This window comes from Dama dama, chromosome 7, assembly GCF_033118175.1.
Source record: "Dama dama isolate Ldn47 chromosome 7, ASM3311817v1, whole genome shotgun sequence".
Taxonomy (NCBI): domain Eukaryota; kingdom Metazoa; phylum Chordata; class Mammalia; order Artiodactyla; family Cervidae; genus Dama; species Dama dama.
The window spans coordinates 42,936,175-42,960,069 of NC_083687.1; positions in this window are offsets into that span (position 1 = coordinate 42,936,175).

The window sequence follows — 23,895 nt, forward strand, 5'->3', positions numbered from 1 at the left end:
GGAACAGCAAGAGGGAGCCACAGAGCATAGTTTTCTTCCCCCAGATTTTAAAACCAAATCACCAATTCTGAGTTGAGATGTTTCCTTCTGGAAGTCTAATTAAATATTTATAATTGATTTCTGGCTGTTGGGGTTCAATATTTTTGGAACTGAGAAAAGAAATGTATGCCTTGTCTATCAGATTATAACATAAAACCAGAGGTGGCAGAAGGGGTAAACTTTATATCACTTTGATTTCACTTCCATGGGATACTCAAGAAGAAAAAATAAAAACAAAAGAAAATAGATGTTTGTGCTCACACTTAAACTTGGGAGAAAAAACTACTTATGATTAAATGAAATTCAACTAATAATCTGATTATCAAAACCAAGACAGGAGGTGTGTTGATCTTTTTACACATTTTATTTATTCAGATTTCCTCTATTTTAATATAATCTGGTAGTTGACATGATTAGAAAAGCTTTTAGAAGCAGGAATTACTTTTAATTGTACATTTTTTCTAGTTGCATTACTTAATTTTTTTTTTCTTTAAAGAAGGGTTTTATTACATATAATAATTGAATGGTCCTAGCAGCATATCCCCAAATCTCTCATTTCAAGGCCATTTAGTTTTCAGTTATGAACAGCGAAATTTTAGTTGTAACAAAATGCTGTTATTTATTTTTTGCCTTACAATATGAGCAATTATGAGACTGTGGATTTAGAGCCTTATAGAAATCAGGGTGTGTAAAAAAGTGAGTCATATATTATATAAAACTCGTTTCATATGTATTATAGTTATAATATCAAAACTAATTTATACAACTAATATGTATAAAAGTGAAAGTGTTAGTTGCTCAGTTGTTTCTGACTCTTTGTGACACCATGGACTATAGCCCGCGAGGCTCCTCTGTCCATGGAATTCTCCAGGCAAGAATACTGGAGTGGTAGCCATTCCCTTCTCCAGAGGATCTTCCCCCGCCGAGGGACTGAACCTGCATTGAAGGTGGATTCTTTACCATCTGAGCCACCAGGGAAGCCCAATATGTATAAAACTAATTTTAAAAACTATATAGTGGCTTAGAGATGACAAAAGACTTTTACATAAATAATATATTATCTGTGTCAGGCAACGTTCAAGAACTTCAAGTACTTTTATAAGTATTTCATTTTTTTCCTCTACAAAAACCCTGTCAATAGGCATTTTTATCCTCCTCTGCTGGATGGGTAACCTGAGGCTCAGAGAGATGAAGCAAAATTTTCAAGTCTCCCAGCTGGTGTATAGCAGATCTGGATCTCAAACCAAGGCTTCAAACTCCAGGGGCATAACTTAAACTCTGCATTTTCTTCCTCATTTTTTTCTGCTTTTCTTTAGGGGATATGATGGAAGAACTTGAAACAAATTTTCTACGGACAGATAATTGTTTTCTCTGCCCTAAGAGCAAAATGGAAGGCAGAGTGTAGGTGAAGAGAAACTTCTCTGGTGGTTCAGTGGTTAAGACTGTGCTTCCATTGCATGGTGTAGGAATTTGATTCCTGGTTGGGGAACTAAGGTCCTGCAAGCCATGTGGCATGACCAAAAAAAAAAAAAAAAAGAGAGGATGTGAAGAAGTAGGGAGAGTAGAGAAGGAAATGTAGAAGGAAAATACTCTGTGGTGTAATATTATTCTGGATGCACTCAGATCTTTTATAGCTTCAAGCTTGTTTTTTTCAGTAAACACATTTGTTTTATATTTGATCATGAGATTGGTTTTCTTTAAAGTTCTGACGTGAAATTTGGAAATTAGCATTTGAAACCAGGAGAAAATGACATTAGTGTTATTTATGAGCTTTCTGAAACATTACGTTCAAGTTTCTACTGATTAGTTGGTAAGAATAAAAGAGAAGTCAACTACATTGATGGAAGGCAATTCTGTGTGTGCATGTGTTCATGTGTGTGTATTGTGTGTGTGAGTGTGATGCATGCATGTGTGTGATGTGTGTATGTGAGAAGGTATGTGTAGTATGTACATAAGCATATCTGGTGTGTTGGGGTTACTTGGGTCAGAAGGAAGGAAGCGGTCAGTTAACGCCTATAGGAAGTGGATAGTGGTGACCCCAGATTGCAAAAGCTGGCCATTAAGTTGAGGAGGACAGAAGACATGCAGGGGAGAGAACCCAGCAAGGTCAGGAGTGGGCAGCCTGGGTGCCTCCTCTTCCCAGGGAGGAGTGGTCTCATACAGGCCTAGAGGGAAGCCAACTGGAGGAGCTCCACTGATCTGGTGATCACTGGGGGAGACAGAGGTCACAGCTTATGTCCACTAGCCTCTCAGAAATTCACATGCTCTTGGTAGAGGGCCCTGGGGCTGCGTCTTAGAGTCTAGTCAAGTACAAGCTATTTGTAGTAGGAAGCACGGCCACAGGAGCCATTCTGTGCCAGTCCTTCGGTTATCCATTCCGTATATCCACTCTGCAAGTCGGTTCACTATTCTTTATGATAAATGAGAAAGCAAGTCTCAAAGAAGCTGAATGACGTGGCCATGGCCATGGAGCTGTTCTTAGCAGGGCAGGAGTGAGAGGGCCCCCAACTCATTTTCTTTCTCTCCCCGCTCATTCAGAACTCTCTGCAGGAGTTTGTGAATGAGAATTCTATCCAAATCGGGCCTCCCCCAAAGCACAGTTTGTGAGAGCACCTGTCAGTGTAAACAGAAGCGACTTAAATATCCCATTTCTGGAAAGGGCTGAGTGCTCTACCTGGTTCTTCTATGACCTGCGTGAGACAATAGCAAGCAGGTGGGGAAAGGAATGGGGGAGAGTGGAGAGAGAGATCAAGTGAGGGCTCTTGCAGCTCCTCAAATTAAATTGTGCTGGTGGTTGGTTCTGAAGGGAAGTACATCAAAAAGGATGCTGGTTCTCAGGAGGGCTCTGGCTACTCACAGGAGGGTAAGACAGGGCTGCATATGCTGAGGAGTCCAGCCTGGGGTAGCCCATCCAAGCTGGACTACAGGAGCCAATTTATAAGGGAGGCCACTGAGCCAGTAGCCCTCTTTAAGGCTCACACTGAAAATGTTGGCCACAGCTCTATCTGACCTCCCACGTATGTTTTTTAAGGTATCTCTTCTAAATGGTCACTGGGGTATAGTGGAGAATTATCCAGAGGGAATAGTGAGGAGCAGTAGCAAACCTTGAAGGTGCCAAATGCTCCTTTGAGACAAAGAGAACATCTGTAATTCTGACTCAGTTGTATCTCCTGGTGAGGTTCTATAATATAAACCTTCTGCAGGCATGTCTTCCATGACCAGCCCTGACCAAACTGTATTCTAGCCCCTCACCATTCAAAGTGTGGTCCTCAGACTGGCAGCTTCATCTTCACCTGGGAGCTTGTTAAAGTGCAGTATTGCAGCCCCATCCCAGAACCGTCATTTTGACTGAACCAGAATCTTCATTTTAACAAACTCCCAGGTCTCATGTCTGCATCTTTTTTTTTTTTTTCATTTATTTTTATTAGTTGGAGGCTAATTACTTTACAATATTGTAGTGGTTTTTGTCATACATTGACATGAATCAGCCATGGATTTACATGTATTCCCCATCCCGATCCCCCCTCCCACTTCCCTCTCTACCTGATCCCTCTGGGTCTTCCCAGTGCACCAGGCCTGAGTACTTGTCTCATGTATCCCACCTGGGCTGGTGATCTGTTTCACCCTAGATAATATACATGTTTCGATGCTGTTCTCGCAAAACATCCCACCCTCCCCTTCTCCCACAGAGTCCAAAAGTCTGTTCTGTACATCTCTGTCTCTTTTTCTGTTTTGCATATAGGGTTATCATTACCATCTTTCTAAATTCCATATATATGTGTTAGTATACTGTAATGATCTTTATCTTTCTGGCTTACTTCACTCTGTATAATGGGCTCCAGTTTCATCCATCTCATTAGAACTGATTCAAATGAATTCTTTTTAATGGCTGAGTAATATTCCATGGTGTATATGTACCACAGCTTCCTTATCCATTCGTCTGCTGATGGGCATCTAGGTTGCTTCCATGTCCTGGCTTTTATAAACAGTGCTGTGATGAACATTGGGGTGCAAGTGTCTCTTTCAGATCTGGTTTCCTCAGTGTGGATGCCCAGAAGTGGGATTGCTGGGTCGTTTGGCAGTTCTATGTCCAGTTTTTTAAGGAATCTCCACACTGTTCTCCATAGTGGCTGTACTAGTTTGCATTCCCACCAACAGTGTAAGAGGGTTCCCTTTTCTCCACACCCTCTCCAGCATTTATTACTTGTAGACTTTTGGATAGCATCCATCCTGACTGGCGTGTAATGGTACCTCATTGAGGTTTTGATTTGCATTTCTCTGATAATGAGTGATGTTGAGCATCTTTTCATGTGTTTGTTAGCCATCTGTATGTCTTCTTTGGAGAAATGTCTGTTTAGTTCTTTGGCCCATTCATGTCTGCATCTTAAAGTTTAAGATGTGCTCTTGGTTTGATGTGTTCAGTTGTGTCCGACTCTGTATGAGCCCATAGACTGTAGCCCCCCAGATACCTGTGTCCATGGGATTTTTCCCAGCAAGAGTATTGGAGTTGGTTGCCATTCCTGTCTCCAGGGGATCTTCCCAACCCAGGGATCAAACCCTGGTCTCCTGCATTGCAGGCAGATTATTTACCACCTCAGCTACCAGGGAAGTCCCTAAAGTTTGAGAAGCATGGGTTTATTTGTCACTGGTGTTAGTTAGGATTCAGGAAAGAAAAAAAAAGTTTTTGGTGAATATATACATATACATATACGTATATACCTATGTTGTCTCAGAAAAGTACTCTCTCAAATTTTGTCTAACCCAGTGTTTTCCAAATGTATTTAACACAGAACTCTTGTTTTTATGTGGCATCTTTGTCTGGTTTTGGAATTAGCGTGATGGTGGCCTCATAAAGAACTCTTGTTTTTAAATGAAAGAGGTATCAACATCTCATAAGACACCACTGTTGGTTCCTAATACAGATCCCTGACTAGCTATTGATGGGGGCAGTTGGTGAAGAACCTTATTGAATACAACTCTGTTAAAGTTTATTGGAGCTTCTAGATGCCATTTCAGAAATGAACTAAAAGATAGAATATAGAAAAGAATTATATGATGAAGATGAAAAAAATGACTGTGAATCTGCCAGTGACCAGCTGTGTGATGTTACCTAAGGGTTTTAATTTCTGTGAATGTCAGTTTCTCCTCTGTGAAACAGGGATAATCATAGAGCCTACTTCAACTGTGATGTTTGGAAAATGCTCATGAGAGATTAGCACACAGCAGTTGCCCAATAAATCTTGGTTATTTTTGTTGTTAACTATTCTTAATATCCAGAGAGTAAAATGGAAAGGACAGTGTAAGATTATATAATTTAGAACTTCGCTATGTTTTTAGTTTCTGTTTTCCCAGCTCTGCTTCCTAAAGGGATTAGCAACGAAACAAAATGTACACGGTTTGTGTATTAGTCTTCAGGTACAGCAAGAACATGGGATATTTGTGGAAACTACTCTCCTTAGGCAGTCAGTCTTGGGAGAAACAGAACACAAAGGGACAGAGGCTGCTTGTCACACCAGGAGGAGAGGAAAGCAGGCCAAGGCCCTGAACCCACTGCAGGGAAGAGAGAGGGGCCACAAAGAGAAGACTTGACTGTGAGAGGTGGCCCTGGTACAGTAGCACTGGAAAACTCTTTGAAATACCCTGATGCCTTAAAAAAAAACCCCAAAAAACTGCATCTTAAAAATACTTCAGTAAAGAGAACAGAAGCATAATGAGGCATGAATTCTTCTCTAATATAGTTTATAGGTAAACTATAAACTTTAGTGGGAGTCCCAGCTTCAACTTCAGCTTCTTAGAATCTCTTGGATGAAGAAGTAGCTAAGCATTTAAGATAAATTGGTGGGGAGGCCCCATCAGAAGTCTACTAGCATGTAGGGATAAGGAAAGAACTCAATCCAACTCAATAAATTTGATGGAGGAGGGCAAATTAAGGGTAGGGGGTTAACAGATACGAACTACTATACATAAAATAGATAAGCAATGAATACTTACTGTATACCTAGTATATACCCAGTTGTAATAAACTAAAGGAATATAATCTGCCAAAAAAAAAAAAAAGCCACCCTGAGTCACTAGGTTGTACACATGAAACTAACAAAATATTGCAAATCAACTAAACCTCAATAGAAAAAGAATCTCAGGGTAAGAGGGACCTCCACAGGCCAGGTCCAACGGAGGTTTCAGAGAGATTTGGGGTAAAAACTGAAAATTCTGTCGTGTATCAGGGTGAGAGTTTTTGGTACCTCTCCAAGTGTGTGCCCTCTTCACGTTGCTGCCCGCCCTTGAGGGCTTCAGCTCTCTAGCAATGGTGGTAGAAGGGTCCAGTCAGCACGGACCAAAGCCCTCCAAACCCAGCAGAACCCAACAGAAGTCGTACCCATGTTCAGCATTAGCAACTCTCCCTAGTAAAGGCAGATCCACCTAGAAAAAGCCAGGGAGTCCTACAGATGCCACATGGTAACAGCTTGGGAGTGTTAGTTGCTCAGTTGTGTCCAACTCTTTGTGACCCCTGGGCCATAGACTGCCAGGCTCCTCTGTCCATGGGATTCTCCAGGCAAGAACACTGGAGTGGGTTGCCATGCTCTCCTCCAGGGGATCTTCCTGACCCAGGGATCAAATCCGGGTCTTCTGCATTGCAGGCAGATTTTTTTTTTTACCATCTGAGCCTCCAGTCCAGCTCAACAGCTTGGGAGCACATGTGCAATTCCTTTGGGAAAGTTTCCCAAATAGTTGTGGGGAAAACACTGTGGAGAGCTTTGGTTTCCCTGGTGGCTCAGACAGTAAAGAATCTGCCTCCAGTGCAGGAGACATGAGTTCGATCCCTGGGTTGGGAAGATCCCCTGGAGAAGGGAATGGCAACCCACTCCAGTATTCTTGCCTGGAGAATTCCATGGACAAAAGAGCCTAGTGGACTACAGTCCAAGAGATCATAAAGAGTCAGACACAACTGAGTGGCTAACACTACTACTATTATTACTTGGTCCTGCAGCAGCAGGGAGCAGTGAAAGCCAGCAACGTGTGTTCTAACTAACATTTTTAAGCAAAGTTACCCTTAGAAAAGGGCTTTCCTGGTAGCTCAGTGGTAAAGAATCTGCCTGCCAATGCAGGAGACGTAGGTTTGACCCCTGGATTAGGAAGATCCCGTGGAGAAGGAAATGACAAACCACTCTAGTATTCTTGCCTGGGAAATCCCATGGACAGAGAAGTCTGGTGGGTTATAGTCCATGGGGTTGCAAAAGAATCGGACACAACTTAGCAACTAAACAGTAACAACAACACATCCTTAGAAAACTCAAAAATGTCTTCATGCCTTATAATAACATAAAATAGCACACACGTAGGCAACACATTTCTACAAGAGGCTGACTACAAATAAAAAAGAGCCTAGAGGAATAGAACAAAACATTACTTACCCTGCTGAGTCACCTCCCAGTTCATTCAGAGTCTGCCTCAGTGTGCTCCCAGGAGGCCCTAACATTCCTCTCCCTTCATTTTCCCCTTTCTACTCCACTCTTCCCAGTGACCTGGATCCATCTAACAGGTGACCCTTGTCATGAACATTGTGAAGATTGCATTCCTGGCTCTGTTCTGCTGGATGATGGTGGCTTCTTAGAGTCCCATAGGGTGCTTCAGATTCTTTAGGGTGGCTCATCCACAGCGTTGAAACCACGTGGCTTCTTGTTAAAATACAGATTCTGATTCAGTAGGTCTGCGGTATAGGGCCCAAGATTCTGCATTTCTAACTGATACCCAAGTGATACTAGTAGTGTTGGTCTGTAGTTCATACTTTGAGCAGAAATGATCAAAAAGGGAAGAAAATTTGTTTCTTGCTGACACTGATTATCATTCACAGCATAACTTCAGATCATCAGGGATGGAAGGCCCTCCTTCCTCATGAGTAGGTCAGTAATGGAACCTGTAACTAAGAGTGGTGGGAGAAAGGCTATCCTGGTTTTGGCCTGGGCCCTGGCTTCTGTGGTTCTTTTGGGGCTAGATCATCTGAAGCTTGTCTCATTGTAGCTTCCATCAGCCTAATCAAGTTCGTTCTAGTCAATATGCAAATTACAAAGATTTATCTTTCTGTGCTTGCAGTTTTTGAGATGGCAATCTTTGAAGTAAAGCCTTTGCCAACTGTATTTCCATTGATTTATTGTTTTTGTTCATAATTGTTATAAGCTGCACCATTTATTCCATTGCTAAATGTACAACTCCCCTTAGTGTAAAAACACTCACAAAAAGAGAAGAAGAAACCTGATATAAAATGACAGCAACCAAAACCCTTTTAATGACCACATAAGCCCTCTTGTTTTCACAAATCCAGATAATCTCTGGCCTTTCCTTAGAAGCCTTTTACTCTGTGGTTCTTTTGTTGTCTCACCATAAAAATGTAGAGGTTTTCCTGGTGGCTCAGATAGGGGTTCAGTCCCTGGGTCAAGAAGATCCCCTGGAGGAGGGCATGGCAATCCATTGCAGTATTCTTGCCTGGAGAATTCCATGAACAGAGGAGCCTGGTGGGCTACAGTCCGTGGGTCACAAAGAGTTGGACATGACGGAGTGACAAAGCACATGCACTTGCATAAAAATGCTCCTCCCCAAAGTAATTAGTGTTTGAAAATCTACTTGCTGCCTTAGTAGGCTCCTGCTGTTTAACTACACAATAGTACACTTGTTTGATTTATTCACACATAAATTATTTCAACATGGAAGCATGTGAAGTGATGAGAAGAACCCCAGATCCTGGGAAATAATATATAGGATTTTTGTCTTTTAACTTGTATATAATCTGCCAGTGAGCTGTGAGCTGAGGAACAGTTAATGACATTTCACTGATAATAGATATTTAGACGCTAACAGAGTGAAAAAAGAAAACTGGCTTAACTCTGTAAAAGCACTGTTGATGATAGTTATTTAAGCTCAGTTTCTGTACAGCTCAGTAGTAAATAGGTCCACACTTACATACACGTGAACATGTCATTAAACGTTAGTTTTTAGTGTGTGTTTTATTTGACTCACGCAGTCAGCCATGTAATACAAGTGCAAGTTACGAGTCTAAAGTAGTGGGTTTCATGCCACAGACCTCATGAGACATATTTCATGTGTCTAATGTCCTAGGTCTTTTGGCAGTCTTTTCAATTATTGATACCACTTGGATTAATGGTTATTGTCCTGTTGCCCTTAGGATTGTGGCCTGAGTGCCCACATCAACATCTTATTTCACCGTGTGACTCCACCATTGTTTTTGTTTCTTCCTGTCTACAGCCAGTATCTCGGGGCCTTTGTTTAATGGTGGTTCTTTCCCTCTCCCTGGAATGTTCCTGTCCCTGCTTCTGGTTCCCTGCTAAGTCATTCTTCAGGACTTTGCTTTAGATGCCCTCCTCGTCTCTCCCTTTCCTCCCTAAGACTAGGTTTGATGCTACCCTTTAGGTTCCTTACAGTTGATCATTCCCCCATTAAGATTTTTTCACACTCTATAGACATTAATTGTTTATGTATTTGTGTTCCTTTCTAGACATGAGCTCCTTGGGAGGAAGGAATTAGTTTTAGTCATTATTGTATCCTCTGTGCTTAGCACAGCCCATGGCACTTAATAAAAGTCAACAAAAATTTATTAAATAGATAAATGAATGAGCAAGCCCTTCTCTCCTGTTCAGCCCCCAGAACTCTGCTTCTTCCTGTTTCAGAGGAGAATGGCAGGCTGGTTGGAATAAATTATTTTCAAGACTACTGTGATTAATGTCCAAAGCCATGTTAAAATTTGGCCCATCAATTTTTTTTTCTTTATAAATCAACATCAGTCTGGCTATATCCACAGCCTACATTTCATTGACATAATGAATCCTTCATTATTGTTTCATCATGAGTTTTCTAGTATAAGAGCAAACTAAAATGCTTTGCTTTATTTTAAAATGCCCAGGTATATTGGAATACTATGAAGACACATTAGAAATTAATTTCATAATTAAGGAACAGAGTTAGTTCAAAGCTAATAGGTTTGGAGTTTCATTTTATTCCCCCAATGCCCTGGTAAGTCATCATCATAATATTTGGTCTATAGTAAGTTCCCTATAAATGTGAGATATTTTCTTTATAAACTCTTTCTTTATCTTCTTCTGCTACCCACTTAGCTTCTCCTTTAAGCATTGACCTTAGGAAAATAGACTTCAAACTCTAAAGAGGATAATAGGACACTGAAATTTAGTTCATATCTGAAAAAGGGTTAGATGCTCCTCCCCTCTTACATGCACTAAGCCTCAGTCCTTCTTAAGCTTCAGCTCAATTCAACAAGTGGTTACTGTACGTCTTTTATGTGCCTAGAACTATATTAGGCTTATCTAGTACAGCTACTAGGATTATACAAATCTATGATGCTGCCAGTTTTTAAGCAGCTTCAAAGTCTATCTGTAATTACTCCCTTAGGGACTGGTACAAGTATTTCCATAAGCTCATTCATACTACTGGTCTCTGTGCCTTTAAATCTGCTCTAACACCCCATTCCTGATCAGCTCATTCTTTGTATCTAGGACAGAAAGACATTTACAGCCTATACAGTAATTTCCACAATGGAGTAAAAAAGATCTTACACATAAAAAAGTTATGTGTAATATATAAATATGTGTGTATATTTATATATATGTATATATATATATATATACACACACATATATGTATAAACACTATTAATGACAATTTGCAAAATATAACCCAACCTTCCCTCATGGCTCAGACAGTAAAGAATCTACCTGAAATGCAGAAGACCTAGGTTCTATCCCTAAGTCAGGAAGATCCCCTGGAGAAGAGAATGGCAACCCACTCCTGTATTCTTGCCTGGAGAATCCCATGGACAGAGGATCCTGGTGGGCTACCGTCCATGGGGTTGCAAATATTTGGACACGACTGAGCGACTAACATTTGTACTATGAATCAATAAAAACCAGAGCAGACTCCAAGAAGTCTGAGATGGTGTGTCACACCTCAGTGGAACAGTTACTTTCACTTTTATTCTTCTGAAGCCTATTTTGAAAATCAAATATATATTGAAAGTTAAGGCTTTCGCTTAAACTCACACAGCAAATAAATCATCAGGCAAGCCTGCAATTCATTTCTCTAAGTTCTCCTGCTGCTGTTAGCTATTGTGGAGGTGGCCAGATGGGAATTAACTTCACCAAATATTTTGCAATACTTTTGCACAGTGAGGTGAACTAAGGATACAGTTTTAATATGGATAACAGATTCCTTTGTGGACTTTATAAGCCCTTTAAAGTTATGTAAATACCAGTATCCATTTCCATGGATACAAAATGGGATCAGCTGTAGAAGGGAAAATAACTTAAGGTTTCTACTTGGAAGACTTCTCCAAGCATTTGCTGAATTTACACGTTTCAGTTCCTAGTTTAATATGTACTAAAAGAGGTGATGGGAGTGGGGGGGATGGTGTAAATACAAATTGGCCATTTGTATGAGATGTTTGTACATCTGGGACTTCTTTTGTGTTTGTAGACACATAGGTTATCTTTTGCATGTTGATGGAAATGTGAGCTTGATGGATGTTCCTTTCAAATAGATAGATGATGACTGGCAAAAACTGAGCAGCGGGGATTATGGGTCTCAGGACAGGAGTTGACTGATGGGGGAAGCAGGAAATGTGAACCTAAGAAAAGAAGGTATAAGAGGAAATAGTAAATTCAACCGAAAGCAAAACCATAGTGGTAAAACAACAAGAGATATTAAACTCATCTGTAGACTGTTATTTGGTTAAAGATAAAGGAGAGAAGTGTCTTCTGGAACTTGACACTGGTAAGGAGAATGGAGATCAGTTCAGTTCAGTTCAGTTACTCAGTTGTGTCCGACTCTTTGCGACCCCATGGACTGCAGCACGCCAGGCCTCTCTATACATCGCTGAATCCCAGAGTTTACTCAGACTCATGTCCATTGAGTCAGTGATGCCATCCAACCATCTCATCCTCTGTCATCCCCTTCTCCTCCTGCCTTCAATCTTTCCAAGCATCAGGGTCTTTTCAGATGAGTCATTTCTTCGCATCAGGTAACCAAAGTATTGGAGCTTCAGCTTCAACATCAGTCCTTGCAATGAATATTCAGGACTGATTTCCTTTAGGATGGACTGGTTGGATCTTCTTGCAGTCCAAGGGACTCTCAAGAGTCTTCTTCAACACCACAGTTCAAAAACATCATTTCTTTGGTGCTCAGCTTTCTTTATAGTCCAACTCTCACATCCATATATGTCCACTGGAAAAATCATAGCTTTGTTGGCAAAGTAATGTCTCTGCTTTTTAACATGCTGTCTAATGGAGATGCTATAACTAAAAATGCAGGAGAAAAGCCATAGCTCAGGTTTAAGGGGCAGGTGTATATGTGGTTATTAGATTTGGATAAATTCACTCAAAAAAGATGCTATCAAGAACTGGGACCAAGACTAGGTACCCAAGCAGCCTGGGGGTGGAATCATTTAGACCAGAATCAGCCAGACTTCTTTGGGATGCATGACTGAACTGAGTGTGTCTCATCATGGTTCCCCACAAGATGGGCACATGGGAAGCTTGGGAAGACAGGAAATAACTGTCTGTGCTCCTTGCTACAGACATAATGAATTATAGTCTCTTCACCATAATGGGCACAGAGAGTGGAAACTCATCACTCCAAAATCACTGCAGATGGCTACTGCAGCCGTGAAATTAAAAGACACTTGCTCCTTGAAAGAAAATCTATGACACACCTACACTGTGTATTAAAAAGCAGAGACATCACTATGCTGACAAAGGTCCATATGGTCAAAGCTATGTTTTTTCCAAGTCATTTGTGGATGTGAGAGTTAGACCATAAAGAAAGCTGAGCACCAAAGAAATGATGTTTTTGAACTGTGGTGTTAGAGAAGACCCTTAAGAGTCCCTTGGACTGCTAGGAGATCAAACCAGTCAATCCTAAAGGAAATCAACCCTAAATACTAATTGGAAGGACTGATGCTGAAGCTGAAGCTTCAATACTTTGGCCACCTGATGCAAAGAACTGAGTCATTTGAAAAGACCCTGATGTTGGGAAAGATTGAAGGCAGGAGGAGAAGGGGATGACAGAGGATGAGATGGCTGGATGGCATCACTGACTCAATGGACGTGAGTTCAAGCAAGCTCTGGGAGATGGTGAAGGACAGGGAAGCCTGGAGTACTGCAGTCCATGGGGTCGCAAAGAGTCGGACACAACTGAGCAACTGAATAACAACATCCAACTCCTATATTTTTCAGTTACGTTCGTATTTTGTGCTTTTCATTTGAATTTGTGGATTAAAAGCCTTGGGACATATGAAAAGGTTTTAACCACCTTCAAATAAGGAGGAAAGGCTGCAGGAAGTAAAAGAGTATCAGGTGCATGCTCAGTTGTGACGATTTTGCAACCCTGTGGACTATAGCCCACCAGACTCCTCTGTCTGTGGGATTTCCCAGGCAAGAATGCCAAAGTGGGTTCCTTTTCCTACTCCAGGGGATCTTCCAGACCCGGGGATGAACCCGTGTCTCTTGCGTTGGCAGGAAGGTTCTTTACCACTGGTTCTACCTAGTATCAGTTAGACCTTCATGATATCTCTAGACTCCTAATGTCAGTTGTCAGGTAACATTCCATCCACCTCCTTCCTTGTTGGCAGAGCTCAAAATTTGGTTTAGGATCTATTTCTCCCTCAGGTGACGTGGGGGAGGTTGATCCCGGCCCTAGCCCAGCTCCAGGGGCAAATCCTGACTCATTTAAGCTAACCTCAGTGCTCCTACTTCTCTTGCCCATGGATCATTTAGGACTGAGCTGTGGTCCATTGTGACCAGTCAGTTGAGAGAGAAGATGTTCTGGGGGGCTTCTGGGAAAGGTTTCCTCACTCTGAAAAGAGGATTTAGGAATACGCAGTCTCTTCTTTTTGATGTGTCTGTGTCTGCCCAAAGAGGCAGCAGCCATCTTAATCCATGGGGAGAGTGAGCCCAAAAACATGACGATACACCCAGGGTGGCAGAATCGAATCTGCATCTTTGATGACCTTTTTTCAAAGTGATGAATTTAGTAGTCTTGGACATTTTCTTTGTGGAACACTAAATTTCCTGGTAGTTTAAGCCACTTACAGTTGGTTTTGTTTCTCTTTCTTGCAAGCAAAAGCATTTTGACTGAGACACACACTGTTGTCTAGAAATGCCTGTGAAGATTGCATTAGTAACATGGGTGCCTGACAAGGTTAAGTAGGAGGCATGGCTGTTTCCTCCTCTTCCCATTCTAGGTCATTCTTCCAGCCTCTGGAAGTAGTCGGGGGCTTATTTGTACAGCTCCTGATCTGTGCCAAAGATTGTTGCCCAGGTTTTTGCTGATGGATACTGGAAACAAGAACCAGCTTGTATGAGCTCTGTCTTTTCATTTGCCTATTTCTCGTGAAGACCAACCCTTCACCTTCCAACCATCTGTATTCAGACGCTAAAGCTCCAGGATCTCCTCAGTTAGTGATCCCTGACAGAAGATCAGTCCCAATAAGAAGTTACCAACAAGGTAACAAGTTAACATGGTAACAAGGTTGTGGCCCCCTTCCCAGTCAGAGGCCATCAGCAGCCAGAACACTCAGGAAAAGGAGATATGCTTTAAAACCCCATGGGAATGTGAGCTCCATGGAAAAGTGAGCTCCATAGATTGGAGCAGTTGGGAGAAACCTGCAGGGTGAAAATGAGTGGAATTCAAAGTCAGGAAGTTTGTAAATGACGGAACCCCACACTACATGGGATAAAATTCAGGGCCCTCATCCTTGAACACAGTTGGTTGTGATGATTGAACCCTATTAGGATAAACAGCCAATATCTTCCTAGATTTGGATCCTGCAGGACTAACAGTGTGAGAAGAGCAATACTATTATTTGGTTGTATTATGTAAAAGTAATACAAATTATAGTAGTTCATATAATCAGCATATTATTTGTGCTTAATTACCATGCCCCCATAAAAACTCTGAACACAAAAAAAAAATAAAATAAAATAAAATAAAATAAAATAAAAAAAATAAAAAAACAAAAAACAAACAAACAAAAAAAACCTCTGAACACACTAAATACAGTTTATTGACTATGCCAAAGCCTTTGACTGTGTGGATCACAATAAACTGTGGAAAATTCTGAAGGAGATGGGAATACCAGACCACCTGACCTGCCTCTTGAGAAACCTGTATGCAGGTCAGGAAGCAACAGTTAGAACTGGACATGGAACAACAGACTGGTTCCAAATAGGAAAAGGAGTATGTCAAGGCTGTATATTGTCACCCTGCTTCTTTAACTTATATGCAGAGTACATCATGAGAAACACTGGACTGGATGAAGCACAAGCTGGAATTAAGATTGCCGGGAGAAATATCAATAACCTCAGATATGCAGATGACACCACCCTTAGGGCAGAAAGTGAAGAAGAACTAAAGAGCCTCTTGATGAAAGTGAAAGAGGAGAGTGAAAAAATTGGCTTAAAGCTCAACATTCGGAAAACTAAGATCATGGCATCCGGTCCCATCACGTCATGGCAGATAAATGGGGAAACAGTGGAAACAGTGGCTGATTTTATTTTTTTGGGCTCCAAAATCACTGCAGATGGTTACTGCGGCCATGAAATTAAAAGACGCTTATTCCTTGGAAGGAAAGTTATGACCAACCTAGATAGCATATTAAAAAGCAGAGACATTACTTTATGAACAAAGGTCTGTCTAGTCAAGGCTATGGTTTTTCCAGTGGTCATGTATGGATGTGAGAGTTGGACTATAAAGAAAGCTGAGCGCCGAAGAATTGATGCTTTTGAACTGTGGTGCTGGAGAAGACTCTTGAGAGTCCCTTGGACTGCAAGGAGATCCATCCAGTCCATCCTAAAGGAGATCAGTCCTGGGTGTTCATTGGTAGGACTGATGTTGAAGCTGAAACTCCAAAATTTTGGCCTCCTGATGTGAAGAGCTGACTCATTGGAAAAGACCCTGATGCTGGGAAAGATTGAGGGCAGGAGGAGAAGGGGATGACAGAGGATGAGATGGTTGGATGGCATCACCAACTCAATGAACATGGGTTTGAGTGAACTCCAGGAGTTGGTGATGGACAGGGAGGCCTGGCATGCTGCAGTTCATGGGGTCGCAAAGAGTTGGACACAACTGAGCAACTGAACTGAACTGAACTGAAGCTTTATCTGATAGCCTGTGCCCTCAGCTTTCCTAGAGTTACTCTACATCACTGCCATCAGCTAATGCAGTTCTTAGTGCTAACTCACAGCCTTATCAAATGGGAGCGGCCACTGCCTATAATTTGCCTACATGCTTCCCAACATTTCTGTTCATCATGGATTTTATTTTTGCATCAATTATTTATTTTTTGATCACATCTATGGTATGTGAGATCCTAGTTCCCCAACCAGGGATTGAATCCATACTCCTTGCAGTGGAAGCACTGGACTCCCTGGGAGGTCCCTCAGGCACTTTTCTAAAGTGCTTTACAAATATTATTTCACAGTAATATTTCATAAATATCATCTTTATCATAACCCCATGACATAGCATAGAGAAGGGAATGGCTACCCACTCCAATATTCTTGCCTAGAGAATTCCATGGACAGAGGAGCCCGGCAGGCTACAGTCCATGGTGTCGCAAAGAGGTGGACATGACTGAAGCAACTAACACCTTCACAACAGTGTGGCAGAGACTCTTGCCCTGCTCCTTTGCCCCCATTCCAACCCGATTACTCCTGCAGTACCAGTGGACAGTCCCGTGAGGATGGACAATGAGGACTACTTGTCCGTTGTAAACATTCTGGTCATCCCACCTTACACAGAACCTCCAAAGGTCCCAGCATGGTTATGCCCATTGCCCTCAGGGATGACCCCCTCTTTGATGTCTCTTCATGACCTTCTCTCCATTTCACTTGCCTTCCTCCTTCACTTGTGCCTCCTGGGATCTCATCTGAAATTATCACCTGCACCCTAGTTCTTTCCCCAGGATCTGCTGTAGGACCACCCAAGCTACAACACTGAGTTCTAGTATTGTGTTTAGTCACTAAAATGTGTCCGACTCTTTTGTGACCTCAAGGACTGTAGCCTGCCAGGCTCCTCTGTCCGTAGAATTCTCCAGGCAAGAATAACTGGGGTGGGTTGCTATTTCCTTCTCCAGGGGATCTTCCCAACCCAGGGATCAAATCCATGTCTTTTGCATCTCCTGCACTGCAGGCTGATTCTTTACCATTGTACCACCTGGGAAGCCCTGAGTTCTATTATTATCCTCATTTTATAGATGGATAAACTAAGGCATAGAGTGGTTTAGTAATTTGTTCAATCAAGGTCATCCAGCAAGGAAGTGCTGGAGCTGGCATCTAAATTAAGGCTTTAGAGTCCATGTTCATAATCACCATGCTAGTCTGCCTCTATAAATCATACTTTGTAACTGGTGAACATGTCCACCTTTCACTCATCCATACTAAAATGTCTGCTATCCGGTCCTTTATCCAAAAGGTTGCCAACTCATATTATTTCTCCTTAAAGCATGATCTTGCCCAGCTAGAATCTGTTTAGCAGCTATCACTGGGACTCCCAGAACATGGCTTGACTTTGGGTTGGGTAGCTTCAGGGAGTCTGAATGTCTGGTCAATGAGCATGTTTCTTGCCAGGATCTTCTGAATGAGCCCAGAGGTCAGTGACAGACTCAACTGCTGAGCCTGTGGCTTACTTTTCTCCCAGCTGCCAATTGAATGACTTGTGACTGTTTCTCCTTTTCCCAACCTTGTCCTTTTTTTTAAGAGGTACATGATATTCCTTTTCCATTAACCAGTACACAACATTAGCCATGCTTAAAGAAGTGGGTTAGGCCCAAAGGAGCTTCTGTCAGAGATGTAACCATGCAGAAGGGAAGCATGACTAGTTCTGTGCAGACAAAAGAGATCTCCTCCTGTTTCAGATGAGTCAGTGGGAACAGCGTGATTAGTTTGGTAGAGTTGTTACGCTAAATGTTTGTTTGGGAATTTTTTGTGTCTATGGCAATTTCTGCTGAGCCTGGCATCACAATATTTGCTTTATGCATTTGCACACAGGTGTCAAAAGCACGTTTACACACATTCACATCAAAGGCACCCATTTGCTAAGCTAGGCAATCAAAAGGATATCTCATTATGCATCATTTATGCCAGTCTGCCAATTTGGAACTTTTTTCCCCCTTTCCTTAGGAAACCATAGTAACTCTGTGAATCACTGAAGGTGTTGATATCTGTTTAACCACACTTTGATAATAGTATCTGCCTTTCCAGTCAATGCTTTTAGAACATTCTAGAATATACCTGTCTTAGTTCAGGCTGCTATAACAAAGTCAATAGACTGGTTGGCTTATAAACAACAAATAAATTTCTCACAGACCTGGAGCCTTGTAGTCTGTGATCAGGGTGCCAGACTGCCTGGACTCGGGTGAGGCTCCTCTTCTGGAGTGCTGACTTTCATCCTCACATGGCAGAGAGCAGAGAGAGGAAGCCAGTTCTCTCATGACCCCTCTAAGGATGCTAATCCCATTCATGACAGTTAACCTCAGGACTGCCTCTAATCCTAACTGCCTCCCAAAGGCCCCACTTCCTAATACCATCCCATTTGGGGGCAAGGTTTCAACATATGCATCTGTGGGGATGTGAACATTCAGGTCCATAGCAATAGCACATTACACAGCAGAGAAAGATGCCACTTGACACTGAATGAAAATATACCAAGGAGGCAGACAAATCTTCCATGTAGACTTTTCCTTTTCAGCCAGATTCATGTAGTAACTATTCAAATGTTCTAGACTTAGAGACAAGGGATAACTCTATGTATTCTAGACTTGGGGACAAGGTCTTCTGCTAGCATAATGAGTACTTCTTAATCTAAACTCTATCTTCTCAAGAAGATTTTCTGCAGGTCACAGAGGATGAGGTAGGGAACCACACACAACGCACGTTAACTCTTGCAATGCCTGAGAACAAAGTTGATCCAAATACGCAAATTGTCTTGCCCCAGCTCAACAATTTCATCAAGGTCATTTACAAAACTCAGTGACTTTCAATTGTCCCCAAATACCTGGCAATTGCATGCATCATCTCAACTTTCAACCATAATTAATTGCTGATGAATCACCAATACAGACAAGTGAATCTTACATTAGGAAACCCTCTCTTCTTTGCACTTTGGCTAAGAGAGAAAGGATTATCCTGAAACCATAAAGCAAATAAATGACTACCATTTCATAAAAATACCTGGAATTTATGAAACTCTACAGCCTGAGCTTGCTGGGAATCCGTCAGAAGCAAATCTGCTCAGAGAATTTATTGTTTGTTGATCAAAGAACAGTGACTAATGTTCCTCCCTTTGGGAGGTTTTGTTGGAACCATGACGGAGACTAAAAGTCGTTTCTCGAGTGACAATGACTTGAAATCATTATCTGCCACCCCTACCGGCTTGGTCATCCAGGGAGCCACCAGGAAAGTGCAAACAAGGTGCTAATCACAAACCTCCTGAATGTTTGGGGCTTCCAGGGGAGCCTTTTGGGGACAGTGATCCTCAGTGGAGGGACAGAGGAGAGAAGAGCAGGAGGGGGAGGAGTGTGTCAGATCACTGAGCTCTTCAAGCTGTCAAGGCCCCTCGCCCCTCTTCCTCCCCCAAGGATTCTGATACACTTCGCCCAGCGGAACCTCTGAGCTGAACAAAGGCTGAAGCTAGTGTCACTGTGTTTCCACTGCTCTTTACAGCTCCCCTGCTTGTCAGTCATCTGTAAGGGCTGAGCTCCCTTAGGTATCCAAGGTGCTTATGGCTCCGAAGTTTCAAAAGGCAGGACCCGCTCACTAGCTTTCCTCCTTCCATTGGTATTCAGACCCACAGAGCTTCCCCGAGTGACCTCTGCCTATTATCTTTTCTTGGCTTTGCTTCCTGCCCTAGTTCTTCCAGCTCTTCTCCTTCTTACATTATTCATGGCTTTTATTTCTCACTTAGTAATTTATTTCAAATTTCATTCCTGCTTTTACACCCACTTAACCCAGGTTTTTATCTTGAAAAACGACTGCTCTGAATTAACCAGAAAATGAAAAAGGAGCAAATTTTCAGTTTGTTGTTGTTGTTTTTTTAGAGAGTTCCTAAATTATTGCATTTTTAATTTTAAGAGCTGTCTCTGAATTTGCCATTAGACGGTGCTTGTCAACCTTGGCGATGCATGGGCGCCATCTGGGATGCTTTAAAAAATACTGATGGCTGGACTCCACCCCAGAGGTTCTGTTTTAAGTGACCTGGGGGTAAGACTTGGGCACCGGGAGTTTTAAAAGCTCTCCTGGTGATCCTTCTGGGCAATCAGGGTGAAAGTCTCCACCATGGGCTGCACTGTCTTCTTTCAGTTTAACTCTCTTCCCTTAAGATTCCCTTGTATATCAGGAAAGCTCTGCTCAAGGTTTTGTGCAACTACTGCATAACTGGGCAAGTCCCTCCTTCAGCCTAAGCCTCAGTTCTTCGTCTGTGAAAGCTCCAGGCTCCACTCCATGAAGCCATGACATGGCACCAGGCACCAGCGCTGCAGACCAGGCTCCCGGGTTAGAACTCCTGGTCTGCACCGCAGTGCATAGTCAGGGCTCGGGGGAAACCCAATGAAACCGAACCTGCTAATGGTGCCTGTAGTCATGAAGGGATTCCCCTGCCTGTCACCAATATGCCCCTGCTGTGTGCACTGAGAAGTCACCTCTTGAGACCCCAGATTGACTATTTCCAGCTCCTAGCTTTCAAATTTCTGTGCCTCTCCCTGGGTACCAGTCAACTGTCCAGTTGTCCTTTGCTGATCACTACCATGTACATTAGCAAAGCTTTCGACTCTGTGGCACAGGCCCTGAGGCAGTCCAACAGAATTCTCCCCTCCGTGATCACTACACGTAGCCAGGGAACTGGAGAGGACCCAGAAGGTGTGGGGGAAGCCAGCCAGGCAGGGCACAGAAAGTTCCCTTCCTTCCCTCTTAAGAGCATTCATTGGTGCCTCTTTTATTAGAAAGGGTGGAAGCATGTGAACAAGAGACTGGAACACATGGACTGCAACCCTGATTCTGCAGATGAGAAAACAAAGGCAGGAAAAACCCACACAAAGGCAGGTTTACTAGCTAACCCCCAGTGTTTTTCCCCCCAGATGTCACACTGTCTCCTCACTGGTAGTAAGAGGATGCCCTGATTTATGCAGGTCTTTACTGAGAAGTGGGGCTTCCCTGGTGGCTCAGATGGTAAAGAATCTGCCTACAGTGCAGCAGACCCAGGTTTGATCCCTGGGTCAGGAAGATTCCCTGGAAAAGAGAATGGCTACCCATTCCAGTCTTCTTGCCTGGAGAATTCCATAGACAGAGGAGTTACTGTCCATGGGGTCTCAAAGAGTCAGACATGACTGGCGACTAACACTTAGGGAGAAGTAGAGTGTATTTAAAAGAGAAGGAAAAGAAGCCAAGGGGAGATGAGAGCAAAAATGTCACAACCCATGAACTTACTTCCATGACGCTCAAAACTCAGCCTGTCCTGAGCCTCTGCCCTTGCTTTCCTCTCCTCTGGAATATTTTTCACCCATCAGTGCATGGTTCATCCTTTCTCTGTTAGCCATCTCCTCACTACCCCCATCACTTTTTACCCCATTGCTCTGCTATTTTTCTCATCACACTGATCGACACAATTATATTATTTCTTTATCTGCTGCATGTTTACTGGACCATGAGCTCCTGAAGGGATGGATTTTGCTTGTCTTTTATATAGCTCTGCTTCAGTGCCTAGAACAATATCTGGCAAGAAAAAAAAAAAAGAAGCAGCAGCACAGGGAATGAATAAATGATGAATGAATGAATGAGTAAGTGAATTCTTGGGAAGGAGACGTCTGCTTTTCCAGGCATGAGATACAGTGGTCCCCATGCCACTAACTGTACCTGACACCTCAGGCCCTGGCCTCGCTCTCTTCTGCTCTGTAGTTCTTACCACCTTCTGACTTACTCTGTTATTTGTTTACTATCTATGTTTCCCACTAGAATGCAGACTTCATGGAGAAAGGGACTTTTGTTATTTTCTCTAACAACCCTTGCTTTCTCCTCAAAACTAGAACAGTACCTGGCAACGTATTCGGAATTCAACAAGTATCAGTTGGTAAATACATGATTACCTCACTCAGAGGATGTAAGACCCACAAATCTTTGGCAAAGGCAATAGTTTTCAAGCGTGTCTCCTTTTTTCACTCAGCTTCTATTTTTTCACTCTTTTCCTTCCTGAAATCGCTCCGTCCCTCCATGGTGGGCAGTGGCCTCTGGACTTCTTCCTCTACTCCCATCCAAACACAGCAGATCTCCACATCAACATCTAGCCCTTACATTGCTTTCTGTCGCTGCTTCCTCTGTATCTCTGCTCTTGCTGTTTTAGCCTCCCTCCCCCAATGCCTTTCTATCTACCAAAGGTCTGTGTGTCCCTCAGAGCCAGCTCTTTCCTGAAGCCTTTCTGGCCCACAACCAGAAGTGGACTTTTCTTTCTCTGGAGCTCTGTGGTACCTGCTGCCTCTTAAGTGGTACTTAGGGCATATTAGAAGAGACGACAACTCTGAAGATTATGTTGGTAAGATTTTAATCCAAAAATGTGTTCCCAAGACCTGGGGATGGGTCTCAGTGGCAGGGAGTCAGTTTCCTGCTTACTCTTAGGTTGACACAAGAACCTTTAAGCATCACCAACATCTTTCTCTCTACACAATTGAAGCCACTTTCAGCTCTGGGCCACAGAGCTTCTCCTATTCTTATGCCCTGGAGAATTCCAATAGCTTTGCCACAAACGGGTTTAGGAGCATAGATTGCAGAACGTTCCCATCTGCAGCTCTTGTCTGTTCCCTCTAACCCCATACCTGCACTCCAGCCTCTGAGTCTCTGGATGGGGAGGGTCTCAGGACCAGAGGACTTTGTTTTCCCCTTTCTAACTCCTCCAGTCTTTTCTCCCTCTTCCAGAAACCCCTATTCTCTCGCAGCCTGCAGGCAACTCTGGTCTGCTCATAATAAATATCCTCCTTCCTCTATCCATCAAATTAGCATTTTATGTGTTTACTTCATTTCCTAGTAGACAACAGTTAACTACGTCAGCTGTAGCTTTCTACAGATTCAAAAGCCTAAGGTAGGAATTTCTACCTTAAACAGACCATGGAATTAGGGGGTCTTAAAGGAGGCTTTTTCGGAGAAGGCAATGGCACCCCACTCCAGTACTCTTGCCTGGAAAATCCCATGGACAGAGGAGCCTGGTAGGCTGCAGTCCATGGGGTCGCTAAGAGTAGGACACGACTGAACGACTTCACTTTCATTTTTCACTTTCATGCATTGGAGAAGGAAATGGCAACCCACTCCAGTGTTCTTGCCTGGAGTATCCCAGGGACAGTGGAGCCTGGTGGGCTGCCGTCTATGGGGTCGCACAGAGTCGGACACGACTGAAGTGACTTAGCAGCAGCAGCAAAGGAGGCTTTTTAAGACCTCCTCAATGCACTCTCTCTCCTGCTTGTCCACCCCCAGTTTTGCCGGAAGCATGAAGCAATCAAGAATGTGGGTGGACATTTCTATTTTCTCAGGAGAAGTTGTATCAGGAGTGGAAACAGTGATGAGTGAGGAGATTTTGATAGATGGAATATTTTCAGATCTGCTTAGAGATTATTCAAGGCAAACAGTCGTTCCTTATACTTCTTCAGAGGCAAATTTAATATCTCCATAGTGTTATTCTTTCTTTTTATGCCCTAAAAAGTACATTTTCACCCTTATACATAATCTATCGATTACTTACAAGTTGCATGCTCGGTGCAGGCATCTTTCAGAGAAACAAAAATATTAATGTAGGATGGCTTAT